A 16,084-nucleotide genomic window follows, 5' to 3' on the forward strand; every position below is an offset into this window, starting at 1 on the left:
TGATATCTGGAACCTATCCTGATTCTTTGAAAAACACGCTGATCAAACCTCTGCTTAAAAAGCCAAGTCTAGATAAGGAAGAATTAAAAAACTACCGGCCTATAGCAAGTCTCCCTTATTTAGCGAAAGTCACAGAAAAGGCCATGAATCAGCAGTTGTCGGAATACATAGAAAGTAACAACTTGCTGGATGACACCCAGTTCGGTTTCCGTAAATACCATGGAACGGAAACCGCTCTCATCAAAGCAGCGGAAGACATTAGAATCATCCGCGACCAAGGAGGAACAGCATTGCTGGTACTCCTAGATCTCTCGGCAGCTTTCGACACGGTCGACCACAAGATCTTGGTCGACCGTGTCGAGAAGATGGGTATTCAGCTCACTACGAGAGACCTACTTGCTTCCTTCTTGGCCAACAGATCCCAGGCGGTCACATTAGGTCCCTTCCAATTGGCCAACCTGTCGTTACCGTGTGGGGTTCCTCAAGGCTCATCCCTAAGTCCGACACTATTTAACATATATGTGTCGGACCTTGCTAGTGTCATCAAAGCACATGGGATGAGCCTAACCTCATACGCAGACGACACTCAACTGGTGTTGGCCATAAAGGGAGATGGGCAAGAGGTAGCAGCACGGTTCCAAATTGGAATGATTGCTATTGGTGAGTGGATGGCAGGAAATTGCCTGAAGCTTAACTCCGATAAAACGGAGGTGGTTATCTTTGGCACTCTATCGCCAGCCTGGTCTGCAGCCTGGTGGCCACTGGCTTTTGGCACCCCACCTTGCCCAACCTCTAAGGTTAGAAACCTAGGAGTCATATTTGATGACCAGCTCAATTTTATGGCTAATGCAAATAAGGTGGCAGCCACTGCCCATTTCAAACTCAGAATGATAAGGAAAATCATACCTTTTCTACCAGATTCGGCCGTCAATACATTAGTCACCTCTCTGATCTTGACATCATTAGACTACTGCAATGGACTTTTTCTTAATGCACAAAGCAGAGTCACCAAAAAGCTGCAGATTGTCCAGAACGCGGCTGCATGCTTGCTGTCAAAAAAACCTAAATTTGTGCCCATCTCGGATACCTTGAAAAGCTATCACTGGCTTACCATCCAAAACAGGATAAAGTTCAAATCTCTGTGCACAGTCTACAAAATACTACAGGATCAAGGACCTCGCTTACTCAAAGACCAACTAATACTCTGCAACCCGGTCAGAACACTCCGATCCACATCACTTAACCAACTAGTGGTCCCTCGCAGGAGAACAGTCTCCTGGGGCGACCGCCGCTTCCTAGTCGCGGCTCCTAAAATCTGGAACACTCTGCCACACCACATAAAAACAAGCCCCTCACTCCTTCAGTTTCGGAAAAAACTGAAGACTTGGCTATTCAACCAGTAAATATAGCTCACGCGTCTACTTTCTTCTTCTACTTAGGGAGGGACATCACTGCAGTCTAGCGCCGAGACGCCCACGGGTAATTGTTTGCGCTCTATAAATGTCAGTAAATAAATAAACCAGCAGTACAAATCCCAGTACCAACAAAGGCAGCAGCAACAAAATCAGTTGTCATACACAAATCTTCCTTTCGTGGACGAGGAGGGAAGAAAGACACAGCCAGAAGGCAATGACCTCTTTCTACTGCAGGCCTCCATTTCTTCTCCACCTTGCGCAGGTGAAGGAAAAATCTCATCTTTTCTCCACAATTGGCAGCAAATTACAACGGATCGCTGGGTCCTTCAGCTAGTCCAGTTCGGACATTCATTGGAGTTTTTGGAAACTTCTCCTTGGAATCCTCCACGTCCAATGAACCACAAGAATCTACATCTCCTACAAAAGGAACTCTCTATAATGCTCCACAAAAGAGCTATAGAAAAAGTACCTCTGGATCAGAAAGGCAAAGGACTCTATTCCTGATTCTTCTTTATACGGAAAAAGGAGAAAAAATGGAGACCTACATTGGACTTACGAGACCGCAACGGATACTTCAAGAAACAGTCGTTCCGTATGGTGTCCATCCAGGAGGTGCTGCAGCTCATCGATTCAAAAGACTTCATGGTGTCTTTAGACCTACAAGATGCCTATTTCCACATACTGATCCACAAGAACCACAGACAATTCCTCAGGTTTGCGGTGGCAGGCAGACACTACCAATTCCAGATGCTGCCCTTCGGACTGAAATCAACTCCTTGCATTTTTACAAAATGCCTGTCTCCGGTGGCAGCATATCTTCGCCAACGCCATCACCATCACCAAGTCTTCCCATACTTGGACGACTGGCTTGTCAAGGCACCTACTTTCGCAGGCGTGAGCAGGTCCTCAGACGCTGATCTACAACTCTTCGAAAACCTGGGACTCGCTCTTAACCAAGAAAAGTCTGTACTTCAGCCTTCCCAACGCCTCACTTTCTTGGGGGCAGTCCTGGATACGGATCAGGAAAAAGCCTTTCCTTCACAGGAACGTCAGTTCAAACTCGGGTCTCTTGCAGCCCGGATTCAGGCCAAGAATACCATCATGGTGCGCCTGTACAAGTCATTATTGGGGATGTCGTCTTCCAACATCCTGTTGATCCCACACTGCCGTCTTCGTATGCGGCCGCTGCAGGAGGCACTATCCACTCAGTGGATCCAGTGTACAGTATCCTTTGACGATCTAATCCAGATCACTCCATCTATGGTGCAGGCCCTAGACTGGTGGCTTCAACCTCAAAATCTGGACCAGGGTCTTCCATTCCTACTACCAATCTCACCACATGTGATCACCACAGATGCTTCATTGGAGGGATAGTGTGCGTTTCTGCAGGAACTCCAGATCAACGGGCTATGGTCGTGGACAGAAAAACAGCTGCACATCAATCTTCTCGAATTGAGGGCAGTCTACCTGGCACTAAGAGCATTCCTGCCCCGGATCAAGGATTCCCCAGTGCTTGTGAGAACGGACGACACCACCACAATGCACTATCTGAACAAACAAAGGGGACCTCTATCTCTGACGCTATCGCTAGAATCTCAACGTATTTGGAAGTGGCTACTTCAAAACAACATTTCTTTACGGGCAGAGTATGTCCCAGGGGCAGACAATACCCTGGCGGACTCTCTAAGCAGGCAACGCTCCATCTGCCACGAGTTGAAGTGGAAAAGATTCTGTATATGGTGTAAGACAAACGGGATACACCCATTCGAGTCTTCGCCGGCACAGATTCTGCCTGATCTGCTTCATTTGGCTAACTCCGGGTTGGCCCACACCTCAATAAAAGTTCACCTGGCGGCTATATCTCAGTATAGGCGTTCTTCGTCTGGTGCTTCTCTTTGGTCCAATAGACTGATCAAGCAGTTTCTGAAAGGATTGTTCAGGACATTCCCTCCAGTGAGGGCTTTGCCACCTACCTGGCAGCTCAACATCGTACTGGCTCAGTTAATGAAACATCCCTTTGAGCCAATACTCAAAGCCAACATCAAATATCGGTTATGGAAATCAGCTCTCTTACTAGCGCTCACATCAGCAAGGAGTGAGTGAGCTCCAAGCCTTCTCCATTCAAGACCCTTTCTTACAGTTCAAACAGGACAGAGTTATCTTAAGAACTAATCCTAAATTCATACCAAAGGTTCCATCCAACTTTCATCTGAACGAACCTATAGTTCTGCGGTCCTTCTTCCCGAATCCAAGCACCCCAGCAGAAAGGTCTCTCCATTCCTTAGACCTAAAGTGATGTCTGAAGTTCTACATCCTTAGAACATAACCATTTCGGAAATCCAACCAACTATTTATTGCCTTTAGCAGACCCAGGAAAGGTCTTCCATTAACAAAGCAGTCCATCTCAAGGTGGATCTCGGCAGCCATTACTTTCTGCCACCAGCAGGCAGGACATCCTCTGCATTCCAAAGTCCGGGCCCACTCCACTAGAGCGGTCTCCACCTCTATGGCACTCTTCACTGGAGTACCCATCATCGACATATGCAGAGCGGCGACATGGAAGACACCTCATACGTTCACCAAGCACTACTGCTTGGATTCAGAACTGATGAAGGATGCAGTGGTGGGTCAAGCGGTACTCCGCCATCTATTTCACTAGAGGTGAGCCTTCTTCCTTTCATCCCTCCATCCTATTACCTTCTGGCACATTTCTCTATGTTTATCTTATTACTTGCTGTATTTCACGATTGATATTCTATTATCAAGTGATTTTACATGTTGTACTATACAAAATGTGCTGGTTATTGCTTTCTACTCTGATTCAGGCATGTGAATCTATGAAAGATACCTATAATACTGGATAAGAAATTCGTTACTTACCTGTAACTGCAGTTATCCAGTATTGGTATCTTTCATAGATTCACATGCAACCCACCTGCCTCCCCTGGAAGGGCTCCCCATGGTTCTCTCAGTAGGTACTACTTAGCACTGTGCTTATGAAAATCTGAGGGACTAGGGCTCATTCCAGGAAGGTTCTAGAGGGTGGTGATATCTGATTGGCTCTTGGCCAAAGTTTGGTCCTTTTTACAAAAGGACATGGATATGTTACTAATAATATGTATGTCTATATGACATTACTCTTTTTATGTACCGGGACTCCCACCCCGACGACGGGGACTGATTCAGGCATGTGAATCTATTAAAGATACCAATACTGGATAACTGCAGTTACAGGTAAGTAATGCATTTCTTCCTCTTAACACCGGAATGGTTGGAATGCTACAACCATTGAATCTTTACACTTTTTAAAAATCCTTTTTTGGGAAGAATTAAATGTACCCTTTGTGCCAAGCTTTACAAAGCAGTTACCATAGGCTTTTTTGTTGTCTCAGACTCTGACAAGTCCCTCATCTTGCTTGCCACAATACAGGACCTTTTTTCTGTTATGGTCCAGGTTTTATTTTTCACTTAAGTGCCCACCACCATTAATGACTACTCTGCATTATTTTAAGAATTCTATATGTTTTAAGATTTGTTTGACTTTTGCAGTTTTTTTTTCACACCAAAATGTTACTGTGAACAGTCAAGATACGCCTGTAAAGGCCTTATACCATAACAGCGAGATATACATAGTACAAATATTGATGTCGACAACCAGATATGCAAAACAGGATCATGTACATAACTTACTGTAATATTAATTAACTGAAGTGTCATTAATCCACTGAAAATAGAGCATGTTGAATCAACCCATTAATGCAGAATCAACATTCTCATCTGAATATCCCCTCAGGGGTTAGAGGCGGCAGACCCGGAAGCTGAGATCGGCCCTGGACCTGGGTTCAATTCCCCGCCGCGGCGGGTCTTGGGCTCAAGAATTCCACGGACTCGATAATTCTCGCTCCGGTGCCTTCTCGACTCACGGGTTCACACTCTGCGACTCTGGGCAATAGCTTGCTTAATCTCCACAACGGCCCCTCGCGGCGGGATGCCTGGCTTTCACCTTGTGGATACCCTGCCAGGGTTATCTCACAGGGGAATACCAGGACGGGTTCCCTAAGCAAGCGCCGGGAAACCCTTTGTGGGTAGCTGTGCGCTATATAAGCTCAAATACATTTACATTTACATTTACATTTACCATATAGCAACTGTACTAACATCAATCTGTCGTAGGATCTGGAATAGGTTCCAAATAGAGCCCCTGGAAGTCCGCCCATCTCTTCCATATCTTGGGGTGCTTCCGAGGACAACCTGACGCAGCGAATACAGGTATCTCTATCCCCATACATAAATCCAAACCCTTCTTCCAAGCCCCAAGAGAGGGCCGGGGAGGTATCTTTCCAGGTATTCACAATCTCTTGCTTCGCTAGTGTGAGGACCAGTAACAGTAGGTGGCGTTTATAAATGTTCTCCCCCAACGTAGTCTGTGATATGTAAAAGGGGCTAGTCTGGTTGAATGAGGGATGTGCCAACCCAAAGCCCGCAACATGCATGTAATAACTCCATGCCAGAGCCCTGAAAGTGATGTACATGACCATACTGTGTAGAGAAAGGTACCCTCGGCCGCTCGGCATCTCAAACAAAGTGGAGATTTGATGAACCCTGCCTGCCAGAGCTAATATCTCGTGTAATACACTCGATGTAGGTATTTGAACTGTATGTATCAGTCGAGTCACTATGGTTGCACCTCGTAGAGATGCCAAAGCCTCAGTCCAATCCTCATTGTCCAAATGGCCCAGGTCAGACTGCCAGGCCTCCCTTGTTCTGGATAGTGTTGTGTGGCTATTTGTGACTAGTGTGAGGTAGATTTTGGCAATCTTGTGTTCCCCTAATTCCCCGATAAACACTTTTGCTTCAAGAGGGCTAAAATTGTTTATGGTCTCCTGGAGTGCGAAATTTGGAGAGCAGGTATGGCGGAATCGAAGATATTTGTAGAATTGCGATTGGGGCATCACATATTCTTGCTGTAATTCCTGAAAGGACTTCAGTGTCTGGCCATGAAGGACATCTCCCACTGTAGAAATTCCTGTTGTCTCCCAACCAGAGAAACCAGGAAGGCCAGCCAGCTGCAGCATGAGGCCATTATGCCAAAGAGGAGCCTCTTTTGTTATTTTAACCCACCACCCCAGTGCCAGAGAGTGCGCTTCCTGACCCTAAAGACCATGACAGTCGCAGAAGGCAACGTCCTCGGGAGCGGACCAGCATACAGGGCAGAATGTAAAGATTTGGTACCCATCCGCCACCGTTCGACCACCTAGGCGGGGTCCGACCTATCACTATACCACCAGTCATTTAAAATGAGTAGTTGCGAAGCCCCATAGTATGCCTGAATATCCGGTGTTGCCAACCTACTGCAATAGGTTGGCTGAAAACAAGTCCTCAAAGCAAACCGAGCGGAATTCCCCCCCCCCCCCCCCCCCACCCCCCAGGAAATGTCAAAAAGTAGCTTTCAGTTGCGTGAACCAACTAGGTGGTATCAAGTATGGCTGGTTTTGAAGTTGATACAGTAAACTAGGTAAGGAGACCATCTTGAAAATGGCCGATCTACTAAAAAGTGAGAGTGGTAGATTACCTTTGCAGTTTAATATAAAACCGATGAGGTAGCAGGATGGTTTAAGAGGTAGAAGTGGGACAATAATGGAGTAAGGTTGATCCAATAACAGAGTACAGTAATAAGGGAAATGGATGAAGAGACATTATATCGACTGTGCAAAGTTGGCTTTGAAACATTGTAGTGATCATAGGATCAATACTTAATTGCCCCAACTGTCAGTCAATGGATGGTTTTAAGTGTGTAGTGATCCCAGAAAATGAGACTGAAGCCAAGAAAGTGTGGGATCTTCGGGCTATCAAATGTAGAATGATAGGAGAGAAGAGCTACATGAGATGAGTGGGGCTTCAGAAATGCATTCCATTTTGAGTGCTGTCAGGACTTCCACAAAGGTAAATTGTATCAGATCATACATCTGATTGTCTATAGGTGTGCATACTTTCCATGCTTATCTAATTTTTTGGCAATTTGCATTGTTAGTCTCTACGAGCTCCTTGTGCCACTCCATTCTGAATGAACTCTGGGATAGTAATCCCTTCATTGGATTTTAACACCTTCAGTTGTATGTTTACCACATGAATATTAATTTTTCATGAAGTAATATGTCTCTAACAGCATCCGAATTGCCGAGAAATGTTGTTACTGCTTGGCCCCTCCTAAATGCAGTCATTTTTACAGTTTGTGCAGTTCTCATACAAAGTAATTTCCTTGGTAACCGTCGCTAAGCTTTTACAAAAGGTCTAAGTGACTCTCATTACCAATTAAAATCTTCACTTGTAAAATAATGCATATATTAAGCCGAGATTACTCAAATTAATTTAGCTGTCTAGGTGGTATTATATGATTTAGTGTGGTTCACACCTCTTTCTTTTAAATGTTTACCATCTAATTGACTGATTGTAACTAAGCTTTAACCACTACTAGGAAAGCACCCATTTGTTTACTGCTGTTTTATCAATTACTCAAACACTATGAGAATAATAATTTTAATTGATGGGCTCCCTGACCTCAATTTTGTAATAATAATATACATTCTTTATTTTAACCCCTTCCCTGCTGGCCCGATTCCGCCCCCGTGCGGTAAACAAACGAACAGGGGCGGCCATGACGAACCCCAGCCGTCATCAGCACACGAGCACCGTAGTGCATGACGGCTGGGGTTCGTCACCAGCATGGAAGGGGTTAAACTGTTACTGTGGCTTTAACCCCTTCACTGCGGCGGCTATTCCGCCGCAGTGCTAAGGGGGCGGGGCGGCCGCATGCTGGTGACGGAGCCGCTCCGTCACCAGTGTCGGTGGCGCTGTGCTTATGACGGAGCGGTTCCGTCATGGCCCGCCCCGCTCAATGGAACGCTCAGCGCAGGCGCGGAATTCGCGCCGCGCAGGCGCTCCGAGCGGGCCATGACGGAACCGCTCCGTCATCAGCACAGCGCCACCGCAGCTGATGACGGAGCGGTTCCGTCATCAGCAGACAAGGGGTTAATGATCAAACGTTACCCTTTATTTACCACAATTACTGCAGCGATTTATCAGTTCACCACTAATGCCCGGCAAATGGAGAGACTTTCAGTTTCCATTTGGTCTATAGTTAAAGAAGTTGCTTATGAAGACGTAGAGTTTAATTTATAAGTGATTTAACTAATGGTACAACTGATAAAAGCCCTTTCAACACTAGTTACAGGAGAAAATACTGTCCAAGTTAAATTAATGCAGTCATTCCCTCAGTGTCGTGATTAAGTGTATGGGCATTTGTCATTACGCTACTCCATAATGTGTACCCGAAGTAGATATCTTCTTTGATTGAGCTGGCTAACCAGTGAGCTCCCCCCAATAGCTCTTCACCAGGTTCTAAAGAGTGGGGTCTCCTGTTTTTCAGCTATTTAATTTCATTAACTGAGAAATTCAGTTAGCTGTAGGAATACCTTCTATATTATTTATCATGTTCATTAAAAATAAATTCAAATGTAAATTACATTTTTCTTTATAGTATGGTTTATATAATGCTTTTTTTGATTTTATCCATGCCCCCCTGTGAAAATTCATTATTCTGGAACCTTACCTACCTGTTTTTATACTGATAATGGCTACTGGTTTGAAGGAAGCTTTTTTAATACAAGACAGTTCTTAAGAATATATATTCATACATATGATTGGGATTTAGAAATGTCTTCTAAATAGGATATTCTTATTGGAAAGTTGTTTCACCAAATATATGGTTATCCTACGGTCAGTAATTTTTCCTTGATTGGTTTGAGACATTCATTTGTTTCCTCTTGGAAATTGCACTCCCATAACCATGAATGACTATCCCAAAATATCAGAAGTGTTGAATTCCCAGTAATAGTGAACCTTGTTAAACAATTATTGAAAATGCTCCCCAATATTCCCCCAAATACTCACATGGGAACATTTTACATTGAAAAGAAGAGAATTAAGTTCAGAGTACTGTCAAGTGAATTATTTTGGGAGAGCGGAGGGGCTAAAAATCAAGGATTAAATGTAATTTCTCCTCACAATAAAATTCTGTTTGATCGAGCGTTTCCATCTAGACATGCCAAATTGAAATTGAAATGAAATTGCCAAACCATCTGAGATTGTAAAGCTGTGATTGGTGTACTTTGCTATGATTGACCTGACGAAGGCTGGAGATTTAACTTCATAGGTGGGAGAGGCGTGTCGCAGCACCTGAGCAGCTGACTCGTGAGTGCGGAGGTCCACAACAGCCCAACTCCAGATCATGTGATTCTGGGCAATAGCTCACTTAATCTCCCCAACGGTACCAAACACCATCCCAAGAATGTGTTTCGTTCTGCTCAGTGTATCTGGCATCTTGTTATAAATTGTTTAATAACATAATGGACTGGTACTCTTGTGCTCCCACAATGCAGATTGGTCATTTTTATTTGTACTCCCCAAATGTATTTTGATCATTTCATTTGAATTCAAATCAATGACGATTTTTAAACCAACACAGTGAATAGATGTTTTTCATCCAATTCAACATGGGTAATATGTTTTGAAAAATCTACTTGCCCTATTGCAATGGTGAGTCCGATTTTATTAGGTCGAGCTATTTTTAGCACCTACTCCCATTATGGCAAGTGAACTTCAACTGGAAGGGACCGGTATATGTTTTTATTAGCAGTGATAATTCATGCAGTGTAATCGGGGCGGGGGCAGGAATGTTTTTCAAATCATGTATAAACACTAAGAGGCAAGTCAGCGGTCATGTGTATCCTATATGTGGCTAGATTTGTACTAAATGTGGAGCAAAATCTTAAGTCTTTTAAATAAAACAAAAGTGTGTTTTGTACACGCGATATGCTGAACCTACGTATTTGAAGGTCATCTCGTGTGATTTTTTTTTTTTTAATTTGTTTTTAGTGCAGAATTAGAAACCAGTACACATAATTGATCAACCAGCACACTCATGGTGTCCCAACGCATGGATAAGTAAACAGAGTATCGTACACAGCCATTTAGCCCACAACCCAGAGGCCGGGCGGCGTATCAATCCATACTTCCAGCAAGAACATCACAGTGATCATCCCATAGGGATAACTGGTCAATAGCATCATTCTGTATCTGCATTTTACCCCCCTAAACTCCCAACCCTCCCCTACACCAGCCAGCATTCTCTAACATTCCAACTGAGCGACCTCGTACTTGTGATCCTGGTCCCATACTCGTCCACCAATGGACGCCTATCGTGTCGGTCTGGCGTGTCCCCATAATACCCTAGCAGCCTGTCTGGGCTCTCTTGGCACGCTTGGAACATATCCAACCCCAGGTTCAGCTGTAGTGCCTCTCTGATCATGGCCTCGGTGCCTAACACTTCCCCAAATAACCCCCTCCCCCCCCCCCCCCCCTGCCCCCCCCCCCCCCGCAACTGCTAATGATGTGGGCCTGGGTCGCTAACATTGCTTCAGAGCTCGCTACAGATCGAGTGATGCCTTTACACTCTCAAGCCTCATGGTGCCCAGGTATACAATCAATCTATTCTTCGTCCTCCACCATGTGATCACGTAACGCCTGGACTATCGTCTCCCACGCCCTTGCCATCTCCAAGCTATTTTCATTATCAATCTTGACCGCCTGTCTCATTCGGAGCACACTCTCACATTCAGACCATTTCAGCAGTTCATTCACCCATCTCCTCACCGAAGGTCCCTCCTTAGACTTCCAGTGCCAAGTAATTTCTCTTTGTGCCAGTATAAGCCCCAGATCAATGAATTTACTCGTCACTTTTGTGTTCTTCGTGTGTGGGAACCAGAGCAACAGACACGCCGCCATATCAAAATTCACCTCCCGATCAGTCACCTCATTCAGGAGTTCCCCTACTTCTAGCCAATATGTCCCCATCTTCGGGCAGCCCCACAACAGGTGATCTATGTCAACCTCTGGTGCAAGGCACCTCGGGCACAGCGCTTCATGTACCCGGAAGTACCTTTTGATCTTTTCCGGGGTCAGGTAAGCCCTATGCAGGATGTAAAAGTGCACCTGTTGGAAACGTGCATTCCTTGTCCCCTTCCATGTCCGCTTCAGAATATGTCCCCACACCGTGTCCGGAATGGGCCTACCTATACTATCCTCCCATTTCGATTTCAATCCCAGGAGCGGGTCCAACCCCTCATGTAACATCCTATTATGTAGGCAGGTCACCGCTTTAAATGTACCTGCAGCCATCACAACATATTGGCAGGCCATGGTAGTTTCTGGCTCGAGGAGCCCCTCTTTCCAATGCTTCTGTATCGCCGTCACCACTGCCGCGTGCAAGAGGAAGCTCCCGTCCGGCAGACCAAACTGTTCCTGCAGCGTCTGAAAGGGGACCAACATTCCATCCACATACAAATCTCCCACCATCTGTAAACCCAACTCCTCCCATTCCAACAGCGGAGACCTATCACCTCCATGCGGCAGCGCAGTCAACATTCCCAGTGGTATCTCCGGGGCATAAGGCCGAGACTTCTTTGCCCTCTTCAAACTCCTGTGCCAGCACAACCTGAGCGTCTTTTCTTCTATAGTGAGGCCCCTCAGCTCTAGTTTCTGCTGCATGATTATGTAAGACAGGACGTGACGTTGTATACCATTCCCTCGTTCTTGTTCCGGCCCTCTAAATTCCCTGGCCACGTGCTGCGTGAAAATCTGAAGCTGCGCCGCCAAGTAGTTCAGCTCAAAATCGGGGACTGCCATCCCCCCTTCAAGCTTGGGTCTAATCAGGGTGTTCAATGCTACTCTGCGTCGTCCGTCACCCCAGAGGAAGTCCGTTATCAACATCCGTAGGTCTTTAAAGATCCGCTGTGGATTCCAGATGGGCAGTGTGCGGAAATAATAAAGCAACCTTGTGAGCGCTACCATTTTCAGCAGTGCCACTCGGCCCAGCACTGACAAAGGGAGGGAGGCCCAAAAGGATACACAACCTCTCAGTGCTCGTACACAACGCCCTATATTACCTTCCAACAGATTTGCGACCTCATGGTAGACGCGGACCCCCAAATATGTGAAGCAAGATGGCTCCCAGATCACACCCAACTCACGAGGGGGGCATTGTGCGTCTGCCCTAAGCGGAAAGATCCAAGTTTTCTTCCAATTCACCTGAAGTCCCGATAACTGACCAAACCTAGATAACATGTCCATTGCTCCCACTAGAGCCTGCTCCACATCTGCCAAGTACAATAACAAATTGTCCGCATATAGGGATATGTAATGCAGTTGCTCACCCTGTGCGATCCCCTGATACATGACTCCTGACCTGGCTCGCGCTGCCAATGGTTCTACTGCTAGTGCAAACAGCAACGGGGACAGCGAACACCCCTGTCTCGTCCCTCTACAGACCGGATAATCTGAAGATACAAGGGCGCCCAGGCGCACCCTCGCCGTTGCCGACGAATACAACACTCTCGTCCATCTACCAAACCCCTCGCCAATACCAAACTTTCCCAATACCACCTCTAGGTATGCCCATTCCAAGCTATCGAAAGCTTTTTCAATATCCACAGATAAGACTGCTGGTTCCCCGTCCGTGTCCGCGGCACCATCCAATATCCTAATTAACCGGTGCATGTTTAGCGTCGTGTTCCTAGTAGGGGATGAACCCTGCTTGATCCCTGTGCACCAATCTAGTCATGTGTGGAGCCAATCTGGTGGCCAGTATACTGCTTAATATCTTATAGTCCACCGTCAACATGGACAAAGGCCTATAGGACGTTACATCAGATGCCTTTCTACCAGGTTTCAGCAACGGTACTACCAGTGCCTCCCTCATTGATCTGGGCAAGTACCCTAGTCTTCCAGCCTCCTCATACACCACCAGTAGTCTGGGCGTTAAACTATCCACGTATTTCTGATAGAATTCAATCGGCAGGCCATCTACCCCAGGCGTTTTGTTCCTTGCCATATGTTTAATGGTCACCTTAATTTCGGTTAGCGTTATCGGCCCTCCCAACTCCTTCGCATCGTCATCATCCAGCACTGGGAGCTGTATTGATTAAAGGTAAGCCCTGATTTCCGATGCCTCCACCTCCAGATGGCATTCATACAGCTTCGCGTAATATGACCGAATACACTCCATCACCGCTGCCTGCGAATAAACCATCTCCCCTGACTCAGTTTTTATGCTCATGATCGGGCAACCTCTAATTTCCGGATTAGCAATCCTGGCAAGTAGCGTACCTACTTTATCCCTCTCGGCATGTGCTTTAATGGCATATTGCCTATAATCATAACTCCGCAGCCGTTCCGTTTCAGTCGCCACTACCTCTTTGGCCTCTAATAACCGGGCTTGTAAGTCCGGTCGGTCCGGTCTACGCCGTTCCAAGTCCCTTAGTTCCACCTCCGCCTTTGCAAGCGCATTCAAAACTGTCGTTCGTGCATTCGAGAACCTGCCCATGCATACTCCTCTCACCACCACTTTCATCGCATCCCATTCAGTAGACCTAGTATTGGCCGAACCCTCGTTTTCCACAAAGTAGTGGTCTATGCCCTGTTGAACTGCGTCACTAAACACCGAATCTTCTAAGGTGTCGGGCCTAAGCCGCCATGTTGGGAATGCTGATCTCGCACGTTGCCACTGCATTAATACCAGCAAGGGATTATGATCTGAGATGGTCCTGGTCAGGTATTCGGTAGGAGTGACCATGGCAGCCAGGGAGCTACTACACAAGACCGAATCGATCCTAACGTGTAACGCATGGAGGGCCGAGAAAAAGGAATAGTCCCTACTAACGGGATGCTGCTCCTTCCATACATCTAGCAATCCCCACCTCTCTTGCCAATCCTTCCTATGTGCGGCTAATCTACGTACCGGGGAATCAGCCAGTGGTGGGTGTGACCTATCAAGTGCCACATTAGTGATCAAGTTAAAGTCCCCTCCCAGGATCATAGGGCCTGCCAGGAAAGAGGCCAGTGAACTCGTGAGGCCATCAAAGAAGTGAGCCTGATCAACATTTGGGGCGTATGCACTGCATAAAACCACATCTCTGCCATATAACCTCCCCTCCACCACCACATATCTACCCTCGGGGTCCACCAGCTGGTTCACAACCTGGAACGGTATGCCCGCCCTTACCCATATCAGCCCCCCTCTAGCGAACGCTGAATAAGTGGTGCCAAAAACTTGACCCCGCCACCTCTTCTGTAGTGCAGTGCATTCTTGTTTAGTTAAGTGAGTTTCCTGTAACATTGCAATCTGGACACCCCGCCTCACCAGGTAAGCATGCACTTTGTGGCGTTTGACCATTGTTCGTAGTCCCCGGACATTCCATGTTAGGCATTTCAGATTAGGTAACGTCCCCATGGTAATCCTTACTGAACCAATTCAGGTGCAACCAGTTGCTGTCCACATCGTTGCAGTTGCTTCCCCCCAAAATAACTGTAGAAAAAACTCCCCAAACCCCACTCCCCAGGACAGAGCCTAATAACCCAGTTTCAGCCCCGTTCCAAACCTGTAACACAACACACATCAGTGTAATCTGTGGTCGCCACCACAGAAGGCCTTAAGGGCCACAAGGGGGTGAGTTATCGCCGACCCAGGGCAGGCGGAGCCCTCGCCCCGCGCTTCCCATCCCACACTGCTTATGCACCACCATACCTGCCAGCCCATCAATCACTAGTAGAGTTTATCACCGTAGGAGCCACGGTATCAGTAATCCCAAACAATAGTTACTCATTAAAGAGTCCATCAGATGTCTGTGGGGTGACCGCAGGGCCCTTCGAACTCTCCGCCTCCGATAGTTCTTCTCCAGTTCTGCCTCCGTCCTCACCAGAGTCCGATTCAACCAGTTCCCTCTCCTGTTGCGACCTCGTGATACTCGCCGTTGCAGCCAGCACCCCCTTCCTATCCGCGGCCATTTGACCCCCCCGCTCCGCTTTCTTGAGCTTGTTTCGCGAACGGATTTGTTGCGATTTTCGGATCTGGAGCGGTTTAGGCCTCTCCCGCTGATTCTTACCAGTTCGGTCCGTGACGGCTCGATACAACTCAAGCCACGACCACGCTTCATCAGGGCTCTGGAAGAATTGGGTGTTCCCATCCAGGATAACACATAGCTTAGCCGGGAAGAGCAAAGAGTATTGAATGCCCTCCTCCCTCAGCTCCTTTTTCACTGCCAGGAAGGACGCTCTGTTCTTTTGGACTTCCTGTGTATAGTCTGGGAATATCGTAACTCGATTATTGTCCACCTGAAAAGGGCCCAAAGTGCGAGCCCACCGTAATAACAGGTCCCGATCTTTATAGTGCAGGAGTTTCACCACCATCGGCCTAGGTGGTCGGCCGAGTGTCGGCGGGCGAGCTGGCACCCTGTGCGCCCGTTCCAGGGAGAAGAAGGGAGATAGGCCCTCCGGCGCCACCACCGTCTTGAACCAATTCTCCATGTAGGCCACTGCGTCGTCCCCTTCGATTTTCTCCGGAAGGCCTACAACCCTCACGTTATTCCTTCGGTCACGACTTTCCGCATCCTCTGCCCGTCCGTCTAGTGTGTCCAGGCGGCTGAGGATATCCGTAAGTTTATGTTCCGCGGTCACCACCGCTGGTTTCAGGTCTTGAAGCAATTGTTCATGGTCCTTTACTTTGTCCAATAGCTTGGCATGATCCGCTCTCAGGAGACCCAGCCCTGTGGCGACCT

General features: G+C 47.0%; 1 protein-coding gene and 1 pseudogene across 1 annotated transcript in view; both read left to right on the forward strand.

Moving 5' to 3' along the window:
• CAPZA2 (capping actin protein of muscle Z-line subunit alpha 2) overlaps positions 1–16,084 on the forward strand; it is a 314,968-nt gene that overhangs the window by 28,240 nt on the left and 270,644 nt on the right. The window lies entirely within an intron of this gene.
• Positions 2,825–16,084, forward strand: part of LOC147751328 (uncharacterized) — a 34,775-nt pseudogene continuing 21,515 nt past the window's right edge.

This window comes from Lissotriton vulgaris, chromosome 1_1, assembly GCF_964263255.1.
Source record: "Lissotriton vulgaris chromosome 1_1, aLisVul1.2, whole genome shotgun sequence".
NCBI lineage: Eukaryota > Metazoa > Chordata > Amphibia > Caudata > Salamandridae > Lissotriton > Lissotriton vulgaris.